This window comes from Ursus americanus, chromosome 2 (assembly GCF_024610735.1).
Source record: "Ursus americanus isolate L20-20 chromosome 2, mUrsAme1.1.p, whole genome shotgun sequence".
NCBI lineage: Eukaryota > Metazoa > Chordata > Mammalia > Carnivora > Ursidae > Ursus > Ursus americanus.
In genome coordinates, this window is record NC_142128.1 from 67,569,335 (window position 1) to 67,589,828 (window position 20,494).

The following is a 20,494-nucleotide window of genomic DNA, read 5'->3' on the forward strand; positions in this document are numbered from 1 at the left end:
GAGGACCCTTCAGGGCTTGGGGGAGAAGCCTCAGGGCCTCCAAGACTGGGAAGGAGGCTCAGGTCTTGGGGGCTCACAGAGCCACCCACTGCTTTTTCTAGAGCGCCTCTGCCCTGACTGGTCGGACGTGTGGGTTCCTGGTGTGAGATTTTATTTGAATGTAAGGTTTTATTAGCTCTGTGTCTTTAAAAAAACTTGAAAATCGGAAGTTAAACTCAACGTGTTCATCGTGTACATGAGGAAACCGAGACCCAGAGAGGCCCTTAACTTGGTCAAACCTACCCATGTGATGGGGAAGAGCCTGGTGCCTAGGGGGAGACATCCAGAAATGAGCCGTGCTCTGGGCCCCGGCCCCATGGATCCCTCGGGGAACCCCTTGAGCACCAGCCATTTAACCCCCCGCTGGAGTTCACGGCCTCCCCAGCACCCCCAGACGGAGCCGGCATCGAGTAGATGCACAGTCCCATGATAACAGAGGGGTGTCAGGTGCACAGCAGTTATGGCCCACAGAGAGCAGCCCGTTTAATGCTCACCACACGCCTGGCAGGTAGCAAAGCCATTGTCAGCTGAAGCCAAGAGAGGTTAAAAGGGAAGCCACCTGGCGGAGCTGAGACTGACCCAGTTGTGGTGTGTTTTATTCCGGGCAGGATGTGTGAGGGTCAGGGGGTGATTGGGATTACTGAACCCATTGGTCTGGAAGGGGTTCCTGGAGAAAGGAATCTCCAGCAGCCTCATCCATTCATTGGTTAGCTCAACTAATATTAATGAGGGACCTACGATGGAGATGGCCCTGTTCCAAGGTGCTGTCCAAGAGCTCAGAGTGTGCACCCAGAGGACAGGGCTAGCGTCGAGCCTGCTTAGAATTTGCTAGAGCTCCAGAGGGTATGTTGCAGGTGCCACAGGGAAGGCAGAGTGCTCACTGGGCCGGCCCGGCCTGGGGGCCTTGGAGGAGAAGCAGGATGCCCCGTGTTTGTGGAGAAGCTCCGATGGGATGGAGGAGGGGTTTCTGAGCAAGACTGGGGCCTTGGCTGGGGCACTGACCTCAGGCTGGGTAGCAGGGTGACAGCTGGGGACCATGCTGCTGGTGGCCTCCCGGGGGAGGCTGAGAAGACTCACATGGGCCAGGCACCCAGGAGAATCCAGAAGACTTCAGCCCCAGTCCCGGCTCCCCTTGTGGCACTGGGTGAACCCCAGTCACTCACCACATCCCTCTGAGCTTCAGTCCTCTTTTCTATAAAAGAGGAATAATGATGTTACCTGTTTTATTTGTTCGAAAGTGCTTTTCACGTTGGAAATCACAAGGCAGATATCATGACCTACGCTATCAGTGATGAGAAGCCTCTGAGCATTTTTGAGCAGGACGAGGATGGATCTGAAAGATGCTTTGGAAAGACCATTCTGTGACCCTGTGCAGAGTGGACTGGAGGAGGGAGAGGTAGAGCAGGAAGACCTGTCTTGGCCAAAGAAGATTAAAAGCCAAACATAAGAGGAAGCTGTGGGAACGGAGAAAATGGCCAAGAGAGATGTCACATGGGACTCCCAGGCTCCTTGGCCAGTCACACAGAGCAGCCAGGGAGAACGGAGAGGCAATGACTTAGATTTCTAGCCGGGGCTCCTGGGGAGTGCTGGCGACAATGGGGTGGACATAAAGCAGGAGACGTGGCTTTCAGGGGCTGGGGGCAGGAGCACAGGTTGGGGGGGATGTGCCTACGGGGACATCCAGGCGCAAGGGCCAGCAGGCTTGTGGACATGGCCAAGGAGACAGTCAGAGCTCCGGCTGGGTCCTCTCCATCGAGGTGGTGGTCCAAGCCCTGGGAGAGAGGAGATCACTCAGGGGGAGCAGGCAGGAGAGAAATTGGAAAGAAGCCGGCTGTGCCCACGGCACCGGGAAGAACAGTCAGAGTGGGGAGCAGGCTAGCAGCTGTTTCAGGAAGAAGGGTGCTGAGTGGTTCAGGCCTGGAGAGCAGCCGTGAAGGATCTGAGGGGGAAGTGGTAGGATTTGGTGACAAGAAGGGGGAGGAGTGGGGGTAGAAACACCATCTCCAGAGCTAACGCTGGAGCAGGTAGGGAAAGGGGGGGCCACGGGTGCAGACAAGGCTTTGAAAGAGCCTGGCAGGGAAGAGAATAAAAGATGGACGATTAGCTGCAGGAGAGTGGGGTCAAAAAGAGGTTGGTTTTAGGCGGGGAGATCTGAGCATGCTCACAGCCTGAGGGAGTGAAGCAGGGGCAAGGAAGAGATGAATCCGAGGGAAGAGAAACTGAGAACAGACCCCCCCTTGTCAAGTATCCTAAGTGGCTGCTGACAGCTGGCTGGGCACAGAGCTCTGGAAGCTCACAGACCTGGGGGTACTAGCTTTCCACCATCTCCCAGCCCCTCTTCCCCCACCCCCACTGAGTCTTGAGGGCAGGCCCCCCAGGCCTTCTGCCCCAGCCTGACTCTCCCCCACTCCCCACCCCCCCCCCCACCGCCCCCACCAGACACATGGCCAGCAGTTTGCCCTGGCACGTTGCACACCAATTAAAGAATCAGCCTTCTCCAGGCCCCAGCAACTCCTCATGTGACAGCCCATGGCCTGGCCCCACCCCTGACCCCAGCCCACGGGGCACCAGCTGTGGATTTTTTGGCTCCTCTGCCCCTGACGGCAGCCAAAGAAGCACCCCTGTACAGTCCACCTGCCACCCCACCACCGCCGGGAAGATCCCCGGCGGCTCCACCACATAACAGGCACATGAGAGCTCCCTGCATGGCCCACCCCACCTGGCCATTCTCCCCACCTTCCTGGACTCCCCCGACACCGTCTCCAGGGATGCAAGGGCCCGGGTCCCCTGCCTCCTCTCCCCACAGTGGGCCAAAGGGGAAATCAAGGCAGGGGAGCTCCCGCGGCTTCTGTCGTAGTTAGGCAGGGTGGCATCCGGACTCCCTAATGCGTCCCTATTCCTTCCCACCCATCCAACAGTGCCCTTGCCCCTCAAGAAAGAGAAGTATGCCCATTACCTTCTGTATGTTCTGAGAGGGAGAAGAGGGCCATGAAGGTTGGGGGAGAGAGGGGAGGAGGGGCAGAAGAGGGGTTTCTAGATTAAATCAGGACACCCAGGTGCCTTTTTTAAACCGCTTTATTGATGCCTAATTTACCTATCATAAAGTTCACCCATGTAAAGTGAACAACTCAGGGATGTTTCAGCATAATTACGGAATTGTGCAGCCATCCCATGGCTTAATTTGAGGACATTTTCGTCACCCTCCAAAAACCCTCGCCCCCATTAGCAGTCACTTCCCGAACCCTATCCACCCCTCCGCAGACCCAGGCGGGTACTACTGATCTGCTTGCTGTCTCGGGGGGTTTCCTGTTCTGGACCCTTCATGCGAGCAGAGCCATACATCATGCCGTCCTCTGTGGCTGGCTTCTTTCACTTGGCATAACGTCCTCGGGGTTCAGCTGTACTGAGCAAGTGTTAGTCCTGCATTCCTTCTGAGGACTGAATAGCCCGGCGAGTGTCTGTACCACACCGTGTTGATTGGCTCGTCGGCTGATGTTCATTTGGGTGGTGTCCACTTTGAGGCTATCGTAAATGATGCCGCTGTGAAATTCGTGTCTGAGTTTTTGTGTGAACCTGTCTTCTCACTTGTTTTGGGGAGATGCAGACAGAAGGAGGGGCCGGACCACGCACCTGGGACTTTGTCACATCTATCCGAGGTATCGTCCTGCTGCCTGGTGCAGAAGCTCTTATGATCCCCTGTAACAGGTTACGACACAGAGGCTCAGAGGAAGGCCTGGGACCACCAAAGACTGGCACTGAAAAAGGAGCTCAGGCCTCCCATTCCTGGTCTGGGGTTCTTTGCAACAGATCACGATGAGCCCCTCTCGGATATTCTGCGGTCTGCCCGAGGGAACAAGGCGTCCGGAATTTGAAAAGCAGCATCACCAGTGTGAACAGTCACCTTGTCACGCTGAATTCCTCATCAGGTGCTTTGGGGACTGCGCCCTGGGTGGGGGGGGGGGTGCAGACTGAAGGCTTGCTGGCAGGAGCGAGGCGGAAAGCCCACCGCACACAGGCTTCCACCGAGATGGCCTGACGCAAGCCCCGCCCAGCAGGGATGGGAGCCAGGAGCCCAACCACCAGGCACAGACTCCATACCACTGCAGCATCCAAATGGGTCCACATCCTTGGGAAAAGAACAGACAAGAGACCTTTGAAAAATCTCAGGCTTGGCCACAGATTCTGGCTTCAGCCCATTCTCTCAGCTCCAGTCTTACCCTGATTTTAAGCAGAACTCTAAATGCTAGTTGGGGTTATTCCGTTCACATCTTCCCCGGCCCTCTGCCCTGAGCCCAAGGCCCTATCACCGGAGAGCCCTGGCGTGTGAAAGGTCTTTGCACTAAGTGCATTTTCCTAAAGTCAGGGTGGAGAGGTGGATGTGGCCTGGGCTCCCTGCCTCCTCTGCGGGCCCACCCAGAAGTCCAAAATTCCTGGCCAGAGGAATAGACAGGAGCTTGCTGGAAGTGTCCACTCACACCCAAGAGCCCCCACTCTCTCTGGTCAGGGGCATGGGAGGCACAGAGGAGGCCTCCAGTTGCCAAGCTTTTCCATTTTAACCATGGTCTGTGGCCCACAAGTTAGACAGGCTTCATCCAGGACTGAAAATGGGTTTCTAGTGCCTAGCAGAGTTCAAGAAACATTTACTGAATGCTGAATGTTCAGAATAACATAGTACAAAAGAACAAGAAGAGAGTCTAGCAACGCTTTATTGTCTAGAACTCATTTAACTCTCACATCACTGCTGATGAAGTTAAGTATAATTATTTTCCCATTTCTCAGACCAGGACACTGAGGCTCAGGGTGGCCAGTGGCTCTGTTGACCCATAGCAACCTGAGCCAGAAGAAGCCGCCCCGCTCAGGGCCGTTGCCTGGGCCTCGGGCTCCCCCTGCTGGCCGGACGGAAGTCTGGGCGTGGGGTGAGGCGCTGCCCAGGGCCTGCACCCCGCCCCCCCCTCCCCCCCCCAGCTGCTGCTCGATCCCCAGCCCGCTCTGTGCCGGATTCCTGAGGCTGGGAGAAGGAGCCGTATCTGGGTTCAGGGGTAGGACGACTCGCAGGTGCACTGCGCCAGGCGTCCGGTGAGATGTTCCACCGGCAGAGTGCACCAGGCCAGAGGGAGACAGACGGAGTCCCTGTCCCCACCTCCGGAGGCTTTGTCTTGCTCCTATGGAAAGCTGTAAGACCCAGGGGGCTCGGGTCTAGGAATGCCAGCAAACCTGCCCACCCAGAGCGAATGGAGAGACTCCGGTCTCCTGACGCCCAGGTCAAAGTGCTTGGTTCCCTTTTCTCCAGCCCAAGTCTCCTAAACCAGCCCAAAGGGGTGGGATCACTCCTATTGGGAAATAGCTCCAGAGAAAAGGGTTTTCTAGCTTCCTTTACTTTCCGCCCTACCTCATCTACCTGCTCGGAATTCAGACAGAGAAAACAGCTAATTTAGCCCCATCCCCCTCTCGCTCCTTCTGGAAATGGGGAAGGGCTGGGTCTCAGGTGAGCCTTTTGCTCATTCAGTCCTCCTCAAAGGTTATGAGTTTGGTCTCTTGTGTCAAACAAATGCGACATCAAATCTTTTGTCCCTTCTTAGTGTCTGACTTTGAGCGCGTTACTTAACCAAGAAGCCTCAGTTTTCTCACCTGTAAAATGGAAGTTCCAGTACTTTCATAGTGGGCTGTTGGAAGGATACAGTGATAAATTATAACATCAGTAGCCTTGTGCATACAGTAAGTGTTCTATAAGTGTTACTAATAACCATCACTATATTCACAGTTCTCTTACCTTTCCTACTACCCTTTCACTTAACTAAAGAGAAATGGGGTGAGGGGGGCAGTAGGCAGGTGAGAGTTTGGGGCAGAATAGTGTGGACTGTCCTGTCATGTGTTCGTGACTTCCCAACCTGGTCACCTCCTCGTGCTCCTACCGCTTGTCTGCAAGGGGAGGGGTGGCAGCTGCTTCCCTCCCCTCCCCGGGCCCTGACCCAGCCAAAGGCCTGGCCCAGCTGCTGGAATGGCCCAAATGCCTCGGGTTTAGGGCTACGTAGAGGACAGCTGGGGATGGGGGAGGAGGGCGGAGGGGCAGAAAAGGCGCACTGTCCTCCCTCACTGTGTCCACTCATCCTGCTGCTCCCTAAGCCTGTCAGGTCAGCCTGGGACCTCTGACCTCCCTCCTGCCTCAATCTCCCGGGTGGGCCGGGCGGGAGTGGGCGGGAGGAATTCTCCCTCTTTCCCTCCCTTATCCTCTGCCTTGTCATGCCTCCTCTCCACGGCTGAACCCACCCACCCCAGCCCACCCCCGTGCCCCTGCTCCTTCTCCCGCCCACGCGCTGCTCAGCTGTCCCCGGCCTTGAGCTGGGCACCCCGCCTGCCTGCACCACTCATGAATCGCCAGCATTCACACTCTGGCCCCAGAGCCTCCACCTGTTCCCCTCGGTCTGAGCAGCAAGGCTGTGTGGCCCCATCTGTTGTCCTCCATCCAGGATTCAGGGCAAGAGATTGCACTTCAAAACCCTCAGCTTCCACCTGCTGGGCTGGGGGTGGGGAAGACTGGCTGAGAGGCAGGGACTGAGTCAGGGGCATCCTCATCTTCCGGAAAAGCTTCCCCCCAGCGGGGCCCACCAGTACTGTCTGAAACAACCTACACACCAGCGGGGGACGGGGGGAAAGCCCACTCTTCCCAACAGGACATTTGCATATTTAGCCGCACTCTCTTACTACATACAGTTCATTTCTGCGCAGACAGCACCTGAATCCGGGCTGGTCAGTGTACAATGCAAACAAGAAGACACAACAGCAGCAACATTCATTTAATTAATTTTTGGTTATACAGGCAATATGTGAGTACATTTTCCTTGATTAAAACAAAAATGAAACCAGTGCAGTTTAGGCTTCGATTCCCTTTGATCGGTCCCCCAAATCCATGCCTTTTCTCCCGAACAGAGAGGTGATCACTGTTATCAGCCTGTCTGTATAGATTCACAGAAAGTATAAGGTACTGTCATGTGAGCTTGCGTTTTGCTGTTATTTTTCATGTAAATTGTAACTACGAATATTCTGCAACTAAATTCACCAAAAAAAAGTCTTATCTACCTAAGCTGGTACATACAGATCTGCAACAATATCTTTATTTTTTGTAAGATTTTATTTATTTATTGAGAGAGAGCACAAGGAAGGGGAGTGACAGGCAGAGGGAGAGGGAGAAGCAGACTCCCCACTGAGCAGGGAGCTGGATGCGGGGCTCGATCCCAGGACCCTGGGATCAAGACCTGAGCCGAAGGCAGATGCTTCACCCACTGAACCACCCAGGCGCCCCTACAACAATCTCTTGAAATGATACGTTATATTCTGAGCATGGACATAACATGGTTTACTTAGCTGTTTCCCTATCGCTAGACATTCAGGTCGTGTCTCTCTTTCTTCCATTACAAACATTGTGTCCCTGTCATAGGCTTGCGCCTTCTCTCATAGTCCTGCCTAATCCTATATTCCTACACCCTGTGGGCAAGAAGCTTTACCATTTATACTGTTTTAAGGGTACAAAAATAGCAAAAGTGACCATAGCAGCATTTTATAACCAATTAGTAGTAATTTTTCTTTCCAAAATCCTGGGCCCCACTAAGGTGATTTCCATATTCACTTGGGGGCAAATTACTATTCTAAAAGACAGTTATGGTCAAGGAGGTAGAAGGAGACACGAGAAACAGCAAAGAGAGGAGAAAGTGAGGAAAAGTGAACAGGGAGGAAGAAGAAAGAGGAGTAAACGATGCTGTTTATTACAGCACACTCTGCAACAGGGAAAAACTGGAACTGTCCAGCAGAAAGGAAACAGTTAAGTAAAACTTGGCATATCTATTCTACGGAATATTATGCAGCCATTAAAATGATAATTATGAAGACTATGTAGGAGCATGGAAAATGCTTCTGATATTAAGTTAAAAAGTAGACTACAAAATTAAAACTGCATTATGATTACAACTCTGCAAAATTATGTGGGCATACAGAGATGGGAAGGGAATCTAGACAAATGAAAACAATCAGATTTGTTGTGGTAGCAGAATTGTGGGTACACTATTATTATCACTTATTTCCATTACCATTGCTATAATATTGCTTTGTGCAACATAAGATTAATGCTAAATAGCAACAGGAAGAAGGAGGGGAAGGAAAATGAATAAAAGAAAAGACGAAGAGTGGGAAGGAGGAGGGTATAGACGGAGAGATGAGGCAGGGAGGCTGGAGTAAAAGCCCATGTTCTGGGGTTTGGAACATTGTTAGCAGCCATGGCAGCCACAGCGTCGACCCGGGCTCTTCCTCCAGGATCTTTGGACTGAAAACAGTTTTCACTGTGCACGGAAGATGTACAGCTCCTTCCTGCTGCCCTTCAGGATTTTTTAAAGCTTACCAAGGAGTTAAGGACACCAAGCTCAGGATTTTAAGGGACTCAGAGTCTAGCAGGTGGGGGGGGGGGCATAGATATGTAAGCAATGGCAATCAACAAACACTCCCCCAGAGGTCTAATCCTGAAGCTGGAGGCTCTAGAGTCCCAGGAGTCCCCACAAATTGGGTCTCAAGGGATGGGTAGGAGATTGGCAGGTAGAGAAAAGGGGGTAGCATCCCAGGTAGAAGACACATGCGCAGAGGCACTGAAACCTACGCACACACACACACACACACACACACACACACACACTGCATATACACTACCATTTAGCATGGCTAAACATAGTGCTCAGGAGAAACAAAGACAGGTGATGAGACCTTAATTATAAAGAGAAGCATTGCAATGTTTAATCAGAACCACGGTACACTCTAAGTTGTGCCTTGGAGAGATGACCCTTGAGAGGATGAGGAAAGTGAGTGGGAGTAAGCCAAAGTGGAGAGAAGGAACATCAGTTAAGAGATTACTTTATTAAGAGTTCTGATGGGAAAGACCAGGACCCTCAACTGGGGCAGTTAATGGAATGGGGACAGAGGGATTAACTCAAGAAATTCTTACATAGAAATGATAGGACATTATTTATTTATGCAATGAACATCTTTTGAGGGTCTGCTATGGCACTGACCATTCAGAGATGGAAGACAGTCTCTGTCCTCAGAGGGCAAGATGGACAGGGAGACAGATAGTTCCAGATCAGTGTGAAAAGTGCTGCAATAGAGGTAAGCCAATGAGGGAGAGACCATGAGGGACCGAGAGCAGATGGGATGTGGGAAGTGAGGGAGGTCCTTTTAGGTCCCCACTTCAGACGTGGGGTGGATAGGGGAGCCATCAACTGTGTCGGGAAGTGCAGGGCAGGGGGGTGGGGGCTGCAGGCAGGTGATGGTTGTGACTTGGACCTCTCACTCTTGCTTTGCTCCTACCCTATTGAGAAGAGCCAAATGTGGCTTAGGCTGCCTGTTGCCTTCCCAGTTGAATGAATCACATGGAAAGCACCTAGAATAGATCCTGGCACAGAGTATGTGCCCAACAAATGCTAACTTAAAGAAAACAAGCAAAAAATGCAGACACTTAAAGCAAGATTCACACTTATCAGGCTAGGATCTCTCCATGAGACCAGGGAGAGACTTACGGCCCCCTGGTCCTGAAAGGCAGTCCACCAGAGCTTTTGATGAAACCAGACTTCCACCTCCCAAGAAGAGGTTGTTAAAAAGAGTGTGGCTATAAACATGCAAAACCCAAGCTCACTGCAGATGGACGGGGTTCCCACAAACAAAGGCAAAGAGGGGGGCAGAAGAGTCTCAGTAGTTTTGTCCTACTGAAAGGAGTTGGCCTAACATCATTTGTTTGAAGAATATGGACCACGCACTTTGCAAATCACACTCACTGCATGATTCCACAGAGCAAGGCACCAAAACTGTGAATTTTCTTTCTTTGTGGGCTTTTGTTGGTTTATTGGAAGTTTGGAAGAAGACGAAGCAGAGTATGGAGACATTGTTTATGTTGATGCTGTTGGGTGATGACATCACGGAAACTTGTCGGAAAGATTTACTGAACTGCTTTCCCACCACAGGGAATTAAAAGGCTTTGAAGGACCCAACTCACCAGAGCTCAGGCGGCTCACGTCTTACTGATGTGACAAGACTTGTAAACACTCTCATCTTGAAAGTAAAACACTGCTGACGCATTAGATGGAGGAAGTGCTCACACTGAACTGACACTGGCCCTACAGCCTGAGAGACTGACCACTGGCATCTGCTTTCTTCTCGTACTGCTTGACTACTCCGCGCACCGTGAAACCACCGATGGTGAAGAAATGCAGTGCTGTCTGATGGGCATGACATCACATTTTAGGAGAAATCCTTGGATGTTTAAGTATGAGTTTTGCTTTAAGTTTCTGTATTCTTTACATTTTTAAAGTTAACCTCTGTTGAGTGCTTATATGTTCCAGGCACAATTCTTGGTGTCTGGTGTGTGCTTATTCACACGCTGCGCAACAAATCTGTGGGGTAGTTTCTAGCATTATTCTCATTTCCCAATAATAAAACAGAGACGCAGAGAGGTTCAGAAGAAAACCTTTTAAGTGGGGGAGCCTGGACTCTGACCCTGGCTGTCTGACCTCAGTGCTCTTGACCACTTCTCATAAACTTGAGGATAGAGCCGAATCATGGAGCACCAGCCCTATCAATGGGGCTTCATCTCCAGGGAACTCTTACGATGAAAGTGAATTACACTCACCGAAAAGACTCACTCTTCCTAGAATTTTAGAATGCACTGGATAATGCACCTATTGTGTGGTCTAACTTTAGGCAATGTTTGGGTCCATTTCCTTCTTTTCATAGAACAGCTGAGACTAACACTGAGAACTGTCATAGCGATGTATACCTGGGGTCTGTGTTGACACATGCCTGACCGAAGGACACTTCACTGCTCCCTCTGTTAAACACCCGTCCTCATGGACTTCACTGATCCTCTCAAAACTGACCCACGTCTAGCATAGGTGCACAGGAGTGCACTTCGGTATAAACTATGTTAATTTGGTTTTGTACTGCTTCTTTGCGGCTGTTAAAAATCCACACATTTATTCAGCTAACTTCACCATTGCTATTCATTTTTGAAAGTGGCGGGCTACAGGTTCTAAAATATAGCAGAGGAGTGTACCGACTGATCCTCACACTAAAGACAACTAAAAATACTGGACAAAATAAATGAAAACCTCTTTTCACTCTGCCTCCTCTACTGCGAGAATGAAGACCATTCTTGGCAATAGACCGCTGACATTCCAGAAAATGTTGACATCACTCTGATGCGCTGTTACTCTGAAGGGTCCCAGAGGAACTCTGCAAAAGTACTTAAATCACATCGATGTAGAACTCAGTCTCCTTGGAAAGAAAAAGAAGAGGCTCCGAGCTGATGAATGGTGGGACCTAGAAAAGAACTGGCTTCCACTCACACTATCTGTAGTCATGTACAGAACTTGATCAAGGGTGTTACGCTGGGCTTCCATTACAAGATGAGGTCCGGGTATGCTCACTTCACCATAAACATTGTTATTCAGGAGAATGGTTCCCTGGTTGAAATCTGAAATTTCGTGGATGAAAAAAATATATCCACAGGGTTTGTATGAGGCCAGGTGTTGCTTTTTCAGTATCTCAGACCCAGAAAGATGAGTTAATTCTTGAAGGAAATGGCATTGAACTTGTATCAAATTCAGCTATATTGATTCAGCAAGCCACAACAGTTAAAAATAAGGATACCAGAACGTTCTGGGATGGCATCTATGTTTCAGAGCAGGCTGATGAATAAGATCTAGGTTGTCCAGCTACAGAAACAGCAAAAGGCCAGATGACTTTTCAGACTTATTTGTGGTATTTTAAAGATGCAAGAAAAGCCATATTGATTTGGGGCTTTTTCTTCAAGCAAACCAAACCAAACCAACAAACAAAAACACCTCTTTTTAAATGTAGCAATTGACTGGAGAAGAATGAAAGGTGAATTTGGAAACCTAAAGTCATGAAAGCAGGACTCAGAGAGAATCCTCACACTGATGTCAGCATTTACAATGAGCTTCAACTTTCACAAACCTCACAAGGCATTGGAGGGCTTGTCAAAGGTGAGGAGTCTTAGAGGAAGCTGCACTCCCAGCATAAACCTATAAACCTGGAACCCAAAGGCTGCAATTGATTTTAAGGGTGAATTAAAAATAAATCCATGCTCTAAACCTATAAACCTGGAACCCAAAGGCTGCAATTGATTTTAAGGGTGAATTCAAAATAAATCCATGCTCTATCTACTTGCAATGAACAGAAGGGAGAAAAACATCTCTTCTTGAGAAGTAGTAACTACCAGCTAGCCATTGTGCAGTGTTGCTGCCCAAATTCACACCACCTAGGTGGCCCAAATAATCACAACCAAAAATTTACTTTTTTTGCAATCCTGAGCTGCCAATGCCCTCAGTAGCAAATGAAAAACAGTCCTGAAAGAAAACAGCTTCAACCCGGGCATCAGAGAATTTCCAGGGCACAGTTCTAAGAAACATGAGCTTACAGTAAAGACAAATCACAAAACACAAGGAAACAAGACCTAGGAAGTGAGGTCCCAGGAGGGGAAAAAAAAAATAGAAAGCATAGTGGTTCACAGTCCAGGGCAATTTTGCCCTGCAGGGGATATTTTTGGTTGTCACAATTGGAGGGGGAGAAATGCGTGCCACTGGATCTAGTGTGTAGAGATCAGGGATGCTGTTAAACGTTCTACAATGCCCAGGACAGCTTCCCACAATGAAGATTCATCTAGCCCATAATGTCAACAATGTCAAGGTCGGGAAGCTCTGAGACAGCAGAATCAAACCTGCAAACCTTCTGTTTTGGAATTATCAAAAATAGTATATGAAATAAGTAAAGGTGCAGACTTGAAGACATTTAACATATGAGTAAAGAGCAAGGGAGTGTATTATCAAGCAGATTTGAAGACGAACCCCAAAAATTCTCAAAATGAATTAAGTAAAACAACTGAAATTAAAAAATTAGTGGAACAACCATTTTAGAAAATGGCTTTGAATTATCTAGCAAAATTGAAGATATACATAATCTGTGACCTGACAAGTTCACTCCTAGTATATAGCCTAGAGAAACTCCTACACATGTGCTCCAACATACATACACATGGTGTATACATACACAAATACATATACCAATGTTCATGGCAGCATTGTTGAAAGTGGTTCCTCTTCAAAAGGGGGGATGAACTAACCCAACAAAACAGAATGAAAATGCATAATATATTCATACAACAGACTACCTCACAGCAGTGAAGGTAAATGAACCATTGGTACAAACATGGATTAACTTTCAAATATCATGTTGAATGAAAGAAGCAAGACTCCAAATGTATACAGATTATTAAAGAGAGCAGACAAAAATGGACAGAGCTGATAAAACTATTAGGAGAAGCAAAAACATTAATTACATTGAAGTTAGAGTGGTGGTTACCTCTGGTGGAGGAAGGGGTTAGAGATCATGAAAGGACATACAAGGGGCTTCTGGACTATTGGTAATGCTCTATTTCTAGGGCAATTACTTGGCATTTGTTTTATAATTAATTGTTAAGCTGTGTGTCTATTTTTTTTCACATTTTTCTGAATTGTGTTGCATTTTCCCAATTTAAAAAAAATGTTCTAAAAATGAAGTGGCAGGCTTAACACCAAATTAGACAAAGCTGAAGTGAGAATTATTGTACCGGAAGACAGATCTGAAGAAATTATCCAGAATGCAGTTCGGAGACACAAAGAGATGGAAAGTATGACAGAAAAATTAAGTTGGAATTCTGGAAGACATGAGAGAGAGAATGAACGACTTAATATTTGAAGAGTTAATAGCTGACATTTTCTTGGAACTGAAAAATAGATAACTGATAACCGTCCACTAAATTGGGAAGCCCAGCTAATCACAAACAGTATAAATAAAAGGTAATCCACACCTAGACCACATCACAGTGAAATTTTCAGAATGTCTCAATTTTTTTTAATTCAAAAGAATGAAAAGATATTAAAACCAGTCAGAGAGAAAAGATATATAACCTTCAAGTAAAGGACAATTAGACTGCTTTTCATCAATAGTGAAAGTCAGAAGATAGCATATCATTAATAGAGTTATATCATTAATATACCTTAAAAATAACTCTCATCCTAGAATTATAATTCTTAGTGAAAATATCATCCATGAAAGAGATATAAAAAAATTTAATAATTCATAGATTAAAGAGTAAATTATAATGGAAATTTAAATATTTAAAAAAGCTTAAAACAAAAACACTACATGTCAAATTTGTTAAATACAATTAAACTGGCACTTCAGAAGGAAATCATAATCTCAATGCTTATATTAGAAAATAAACAGATTGAAAATTACGGGCACCTGGGTGGCACAGTCAGTTAAGCATCCAACTTTGTTTCAGCTCAGGTGGTGATCTCAGAGTCGTGAGATGGAGCCCTGCATTGGGCTCTGTGCTCAGTGCAGAGTCTGCTTAAGTTTCTCTCTCTCTCTCTGCCCCTCCCCCTGCTCTCTCATTCTCTCTCTCTAAAATAACTTAAAAAATCTTTAAAGAAAAAGATTAAAAATTAATGTGTTAACTATTCAACTTCAGAAATTTAATAAAGAACAATAGATTAAATTCAAAGAAAGTAGAAGGAAGAAAACAATAAAGATAAGAACCAGAATTAATAAAATAGAATCAATAATGCCAAAAGCTAGCTTTTTTGAAAAGCCTTATAAAATTGATAAAACCCTGGCAAGAATGATTGTGTAAAAGAGAGAGGATATGACACAAAAAAATGAAGAATGAAAAGGGGGCAGAAATACATAGGCTACAAGGATTTTTAAAAGATAGTAAGATGATATTACGAAAATTTTTATGTGCAAAATTTTGGAGCTTTAGATGAAATGGAAAAATTTCTAGGAAAATATAATTTACCAAAACTAACCCAAGGAAAAAAATCTGAATGGTCTTGTAACCAATAAGGAAATTGAGTCAGTAGTTTTACCAAAATTCAAGAAATAAATAATTGCTATCTTAAAAAAACTCTTCTAGAAATATAAAAAAGGGGAAATGCCCAAATCATTTTACAAACCTAGCATAACCTTGATACCAAAACCAGATCAAAAAAAGTATGAAAACAAAATTTTATAGGCCATTTTTATCATGAATATATATATGCAAAATCTAAACAAAAAATTAGCAAACCAGATATAGCAACATATACAACATCTTAACCAAGGGTTTATTCAAGGAATGAAAGTTGTTCTATCATTTTTAAAAAAAAACAATTAATGTACTTCACCACATTAACAGACTAAAGGAGATAAATCATCTCACTTGCTACTTTAAAAAAATTTGATTAAATATCTGTTCATGATGAAAACTCTTAGCACACTAGAAACAGAAGGAAATTGATTTTAAAAAATAGCCTTTAAAAACTCGCAGCAAGGGGCGCCTGGGTGGCACAGCGGTTAAGCATCTGCCTTCGGCTCAGGGCGTGATCCTGGCGTTATGGTATCGAGCCCCACATCAGGCTCCTCCGCTATAAGCCTGCTTCTTCCTCTCCCACTCCCCCTGCCTGTGTTCCCTCTCTTGCTGGCTGTCTCTCTCTCTGTCAAATAAATAAATAAAATCTTTAAAAAAAAAAAACTCGCAGCAAATACTATACATAACAGCAGATCCTTTGAAATATTTCCTACAATATCAGGAACAAGAAGAGGCTATATATTATCACCCACATTGATCTGGAAAGTCAAAGCAAGACACAGAAGGTGGGAAAGGAAAAAAGGAAGAGAGGGGAAATTTAAAAGAATTGATGTGGGATCATCAAAATTGTTATTTCTCACAGATGATAAGATTATCTGTAAGACAAATCCTAAAGAATGCACAGGTAAGTAATTAGAACAAATTGAAGCATTTTGCAAGGTTACTGAGAAAAAATATCACTATACAAAAATCAATTTCACTTAATTTTATTTCCATGAACCAGCAAAAACAGATAGAGAATACAAGTTTTAAAACTATGGTCATTCAAAATAACATCTAAATATAAAGTAACTAGGAATATATCTAACAGAAGATTGCAAGTTTTTTATGAAGAAATATTTAAAACTTTATTGGAAAACATTAAAGGGGAATTATTATTTCATATAACAGTTTTGCAAAACCCACTACGTATCAAGTGCTTCTAATGTTTTACAATTATTAACTTACTAATTCCTCATAACCATCCCTATGAGAAAGACATTATTATTATAATCATTGCATTTATAGGTGAGGAAACTAGAAACTATCACCAGGTCACAAATCTATTGAATGATAGAGCTGGGACTTGAACCCAGGCAGTTTAGCCATAGAATCCATGCTCTTGATCTATTATGTTGCCTTTCTTTGTAAATTAAATAAATGGAGAGAGACATCTTATGTATAGTTTGGAATACACAAAATTATAAAGATGTCAAATCTCTGTGAAATTGATAGTTTCAATGCAATTCCAATTAAAATCACAGGAGATACCACAGTGGTTCAGGTGCTGCATCTGCCCAGATTTTGAGGTTCACTTGCAATTCCTGAGGCAAATCACATCATTAATGTGACCCATGTAGAAGCCAAGACTGGGCTGCCCCATTTATTAAGCACCTACTGTATTCTAGTCACTGCCCTAGAAACTAGGATACAGTGAAGAATGAGATAGACATGGTCGGTCCCTGCTCTCACTGAGTTTTTAATCTAGGGGGGACTTTTGCTTTTACTTATAAAAACGTAACTGGTATCAGATTATTCCTCACACTGGGGCACCTGGGTGGCTCAGTCATTAAGCGTCTGCCTTCGGCTCAGGACATGATCCCAGAGTCCTGAGATCGAGCCCTGCATCGGGATCCCTGTTCAGCGGGAATCCTGCTTCTCCCTCTCCCACTCTCCCTGCTTGTGTTCCCTGTCTCACTGTGTCTCTCTCTGTCAAATAAATAAAATCTTTAAAAAAAATGATTATCCCTCACACCGAGAGGTCAAAAATCTAGTCAAAATCAGTTGAAGGCATGAAGCTATGGTGGCCATCTTGGATGGAGGGCCAAAGTCCAAAGAAAAGGGAAATGTACTCAGCTGATCCCAACATTCTGAAGACAATTTTCCATCAAGTAATTTGCCTACATTGTGCATATGTAAGGCAATGCTTCAAGAAACCAAGTAGAAATTTTGGCAATGCTATGGTTCAGGAGAGACAAATTAGAGTTCAGGGCCCCAGGCTTTCAATTAAGCCACTGGAAGAACTATATCCTCGAAGTAAGGGTAACATGGAAACAGACAAGTCTCAATTGAATCAGGTTAATTTGATCATAATCTATCTGCCTGCCAGAAGAAAATTAAATCCTTATCTGGAGGAAGTTAACATCATCTAGACCTTCTACAATTTATCAGAAACAATATCTAGCAATCAATCAAAAATTGGCAACACAAGAGATTGAAAGCCAAGAGGGAAAAAAAAAAAAAAGACCTTTATCCCCAAGAAGAAAACCCAGACCCATAGTCGATTGAGATTTGTTATTTACCATATACAGACTTTAAAATAACTATGATTAATGTATTCAAGAAAATACATTAAAAGATATATATTTTGGCAGAGGAATAGAATCTTGAAAGATTCTCTTCTCTTGAAGAGATCCTAGGACTGAAAAATAGAATAACATATTTAACAACAAATAATTCATTTGATGGGTCTAACAGCAGATTAGATGAAGCCAAAGAAAGGATTGGTAAACTGGAAGATGAATCAATGAAAAAAATCAGATTAAAATTAAAATCACTCTCCCAAAAAGGCAGAAAATGTGTAAGACGCATAGTATATAGTTAAAATCCCAACATATGTGTAATTGGTGTGCCACAAGAAGAGAAAAGAAAGATAAGACAGATGCAGTATTTGAAGAGATACTTGAAATATAAGCATTCCGGGACACCTGGGAGGCTCAGTCGGTTAAGCATCTGCCTTCGGCTCAGGCTATGATCTCAAGGTCCTGAGATTGAGCCCCACATCAGGCTCTCCACTCAGTGGGGAGTCTATTTCTTCCTCTCCCTCTGCTCCTCCCTCTTGCTCATGCTCTCTCTCTCCTCTCCCCCCACCAAATAAGTTTTTAAAAAATCTTAAAAAACAAAAACAAATGTAAGTATTCTAAATCCTAGAACATTCCAAAATGATAGAGGAGGTGGGTGGGGATGGGTGAAATAGGTGAGGGGGATTAAGAGCACACTTACCATGAGGAGCACAGTGTAATACATAGAATTGTCGAATCACCATATACACCTGAAACTAATATAACACTGTATGTTAACTATACTTGAATAAAATACACACACACACACACACACACACACAGGGGAAAAAGAGAAATGAAGAAAAAAACCAAAACAACAACAAAAATGGAGCCATAGACTCAAGAATATCTATACCCCTCCCCTGAAAACAAAACAAAACAAAATACATCATAGTAAAACTGGAAAAAACAAAAAGAGAAAATCTTAAAAGCAGACAGAGTAAAAAGACACATTGTTGCAAAGGAGCTAATTCAGTTAGCAAACTCTTCAACAGAAACAATGAAAGCCAGGAGACAATGGAGTAACATCTCTGAAGTGCTAAAAACAAATAACTTCAGATTTAGAATTTATAAACAGCAAACACAACTTTGGAGTGACATCAGCAAGATGGCAGAGTAGGGGACAGCAGGTTTGTTCCCCCACAAAAAACAACGGACAGCTATCCACAAACAAAAATAGCCCTGGGAGGGCTCAATAGTCTATTTAAGGACCTATAGAAACACCATGGAGCAAAAATAGAAAATATCCACAAAGAAAGATTGTTAGGGACATTGGCTTACCTGACATGTCTGAAGATGGCTGGGAATAAAGAAGAAGGGTGGGGGCTATCAGTATCAGCCACATGGCAGTGCCATCAGGGTCCCCAGTGGCCTGCTCTGTGGGGACACCAGCAGCTTTTGCCACTGGGGACACCAACAGCCTCACACCACATACAAAACTTGGTTCAGACACAGAGACCTAAATGTGAAAGGTCAAAAAAGACCACTTCTGGAAGAAAATAGAAAAAAGTATCTTCATGACCTTGCAAAACAGAGATTTCCTAAACAAAACAAAAATCCTTAACTCTAAAGGAAAAGAAGCAAAAAGACATCTCAAGAGTGAAAAGGAAACCAGAGTGGGAGAAGATATCTGTCATACTTCTCTCTGACAAATGACTACTATCAAGAATATGAGGGGGCCTGGGTGGCTCCATCAGCTCAGTGTCTGACTCTTGAACTCAGCTCAGGTCTCGATGTCAGGGTTTCGAATTCAAGCCCCATGTTGGGCTCTGTGTTGGGCATGGAGCCTACTTAAAAAAAAAAAAAAGAATATGAGGAACTCTACAACCAATAAGAAAATGATAAACAATCTAATAGAAAAATGGGCCAAGCACTTGAACAGGAATTTCACAAATGAAGAAATACGAATGGCCAATAAATATCTGAAAAAGTAGTCAACTCTATTAGTCATCAGGGATATGCAAATTTTAACCATAAGAGATGCCATTTTTTTTAAGATTTTATTTATTTATTTGATAAAGAGAGAGCACAAGTGGGGTGGGGGGTGGGTGGAGGGACAGAGGGAGAGGAATAAGCAGACTCCCAGCTGAGCAGGGCCAATTCCAGGACCCTGGGGTCATGACCTGAGCCAAAGGCAGATGCTTCACCGACTGAGCCACCCGCGTGCCCCAAGAGATACCATTTTAATCCCTCCCAATAAACAAACAAAATTTTTAAGTTTGACAATATCACTGTTAGTGGAAGTGTTAATTGGGGCAATCACCTTAGAAAGCACGTCTTACATTATCTAACAAAGTTAAGATGTCTTTACTCTGTGGGGCAACAATTCCACTGCTTTGTATACACACTAGAGCAGCTCTTTCAGGTAGAAGAACATTCGTTGTAGTGTAGCATCCAGTACTCCCAGACTGGGGGGAAATCCTTTCCATCAGCAACAGAATTGAGAAGTAAGTTGTGGTATATTCACGCAAGGGAATCCAGCACTATAATGAAAGAAAACGTGAATAGCAACGCAAAGCAACAGAGATGAAAGAAACCAGTCTCGAGAAGATATGTACTTTGATCCCACTGATAAAATACTCAAAAACGTATGAAATCAAGCTATATCTCATTTTGGGATAGAAATGTGATAAAACTTTGGGGCGCCTGGATGGCTCAGTCGTTAAGCGTCTGCCTTCGGCTCAGGGCGTGATCCCGGCATTCTGGGATGGAGCCCCACATCAGGCTCCTCTGCTGGGAGCCTGCTTCTTCCTCTCCCACTCCCCCTGCTTGTGTTCCCTCTCTTGCTGGCTGTCTCTTTCTCTGTCAAATAAATAAATAAATAATCTTTAAAAGAAAAGAAAGTAATGTGATAAAACTGTAAAGAAAAGCAAGGAAATCATGAGCACAGAATTAATGATGAGGGTTACCTCAA

The 20,494-nt window shown here is 45.1% G+C and overlaps 1 long non-coding RNA gene and 1 pseudogene across 5 annotated transcripts in view; one reads left to right on the forward strand and one right to left on the reverse strand.

Annotated features, from left to right (window-relative positions):
• Positions 1 to 6,814: 6,814 nt before the first annotated feature.
• Positions 6,815 to 20,494, reverse strand: part of LOC123785724 (uncharacterized) — a 31,498-nt gene continuing 17,818 nt past the window's right edge. For 3 of the 5 annotated variants that reach the window (XR_006777734.2, XR_015722274.1, XR_015722276.1), the window contains one exon: positions 15,989 to 20,063. This is a non-coding gene — a long non-coding RNA (uncharacterized LOC123785724). Of the gene's footprint in view, positions 6,993 to 15,988; positions 20,064 to 20,494 lie in introns of those variants that run through there. The other 2 variants (XR_015722275.1, XR_006777735.2) reach the window with 2 other exon arrangements.
• Positions 8,871 to 12,585, forward strand: LOC123785645 (large ribosomal subunit protein uL6 pseudogene; annotated as a pseudogene).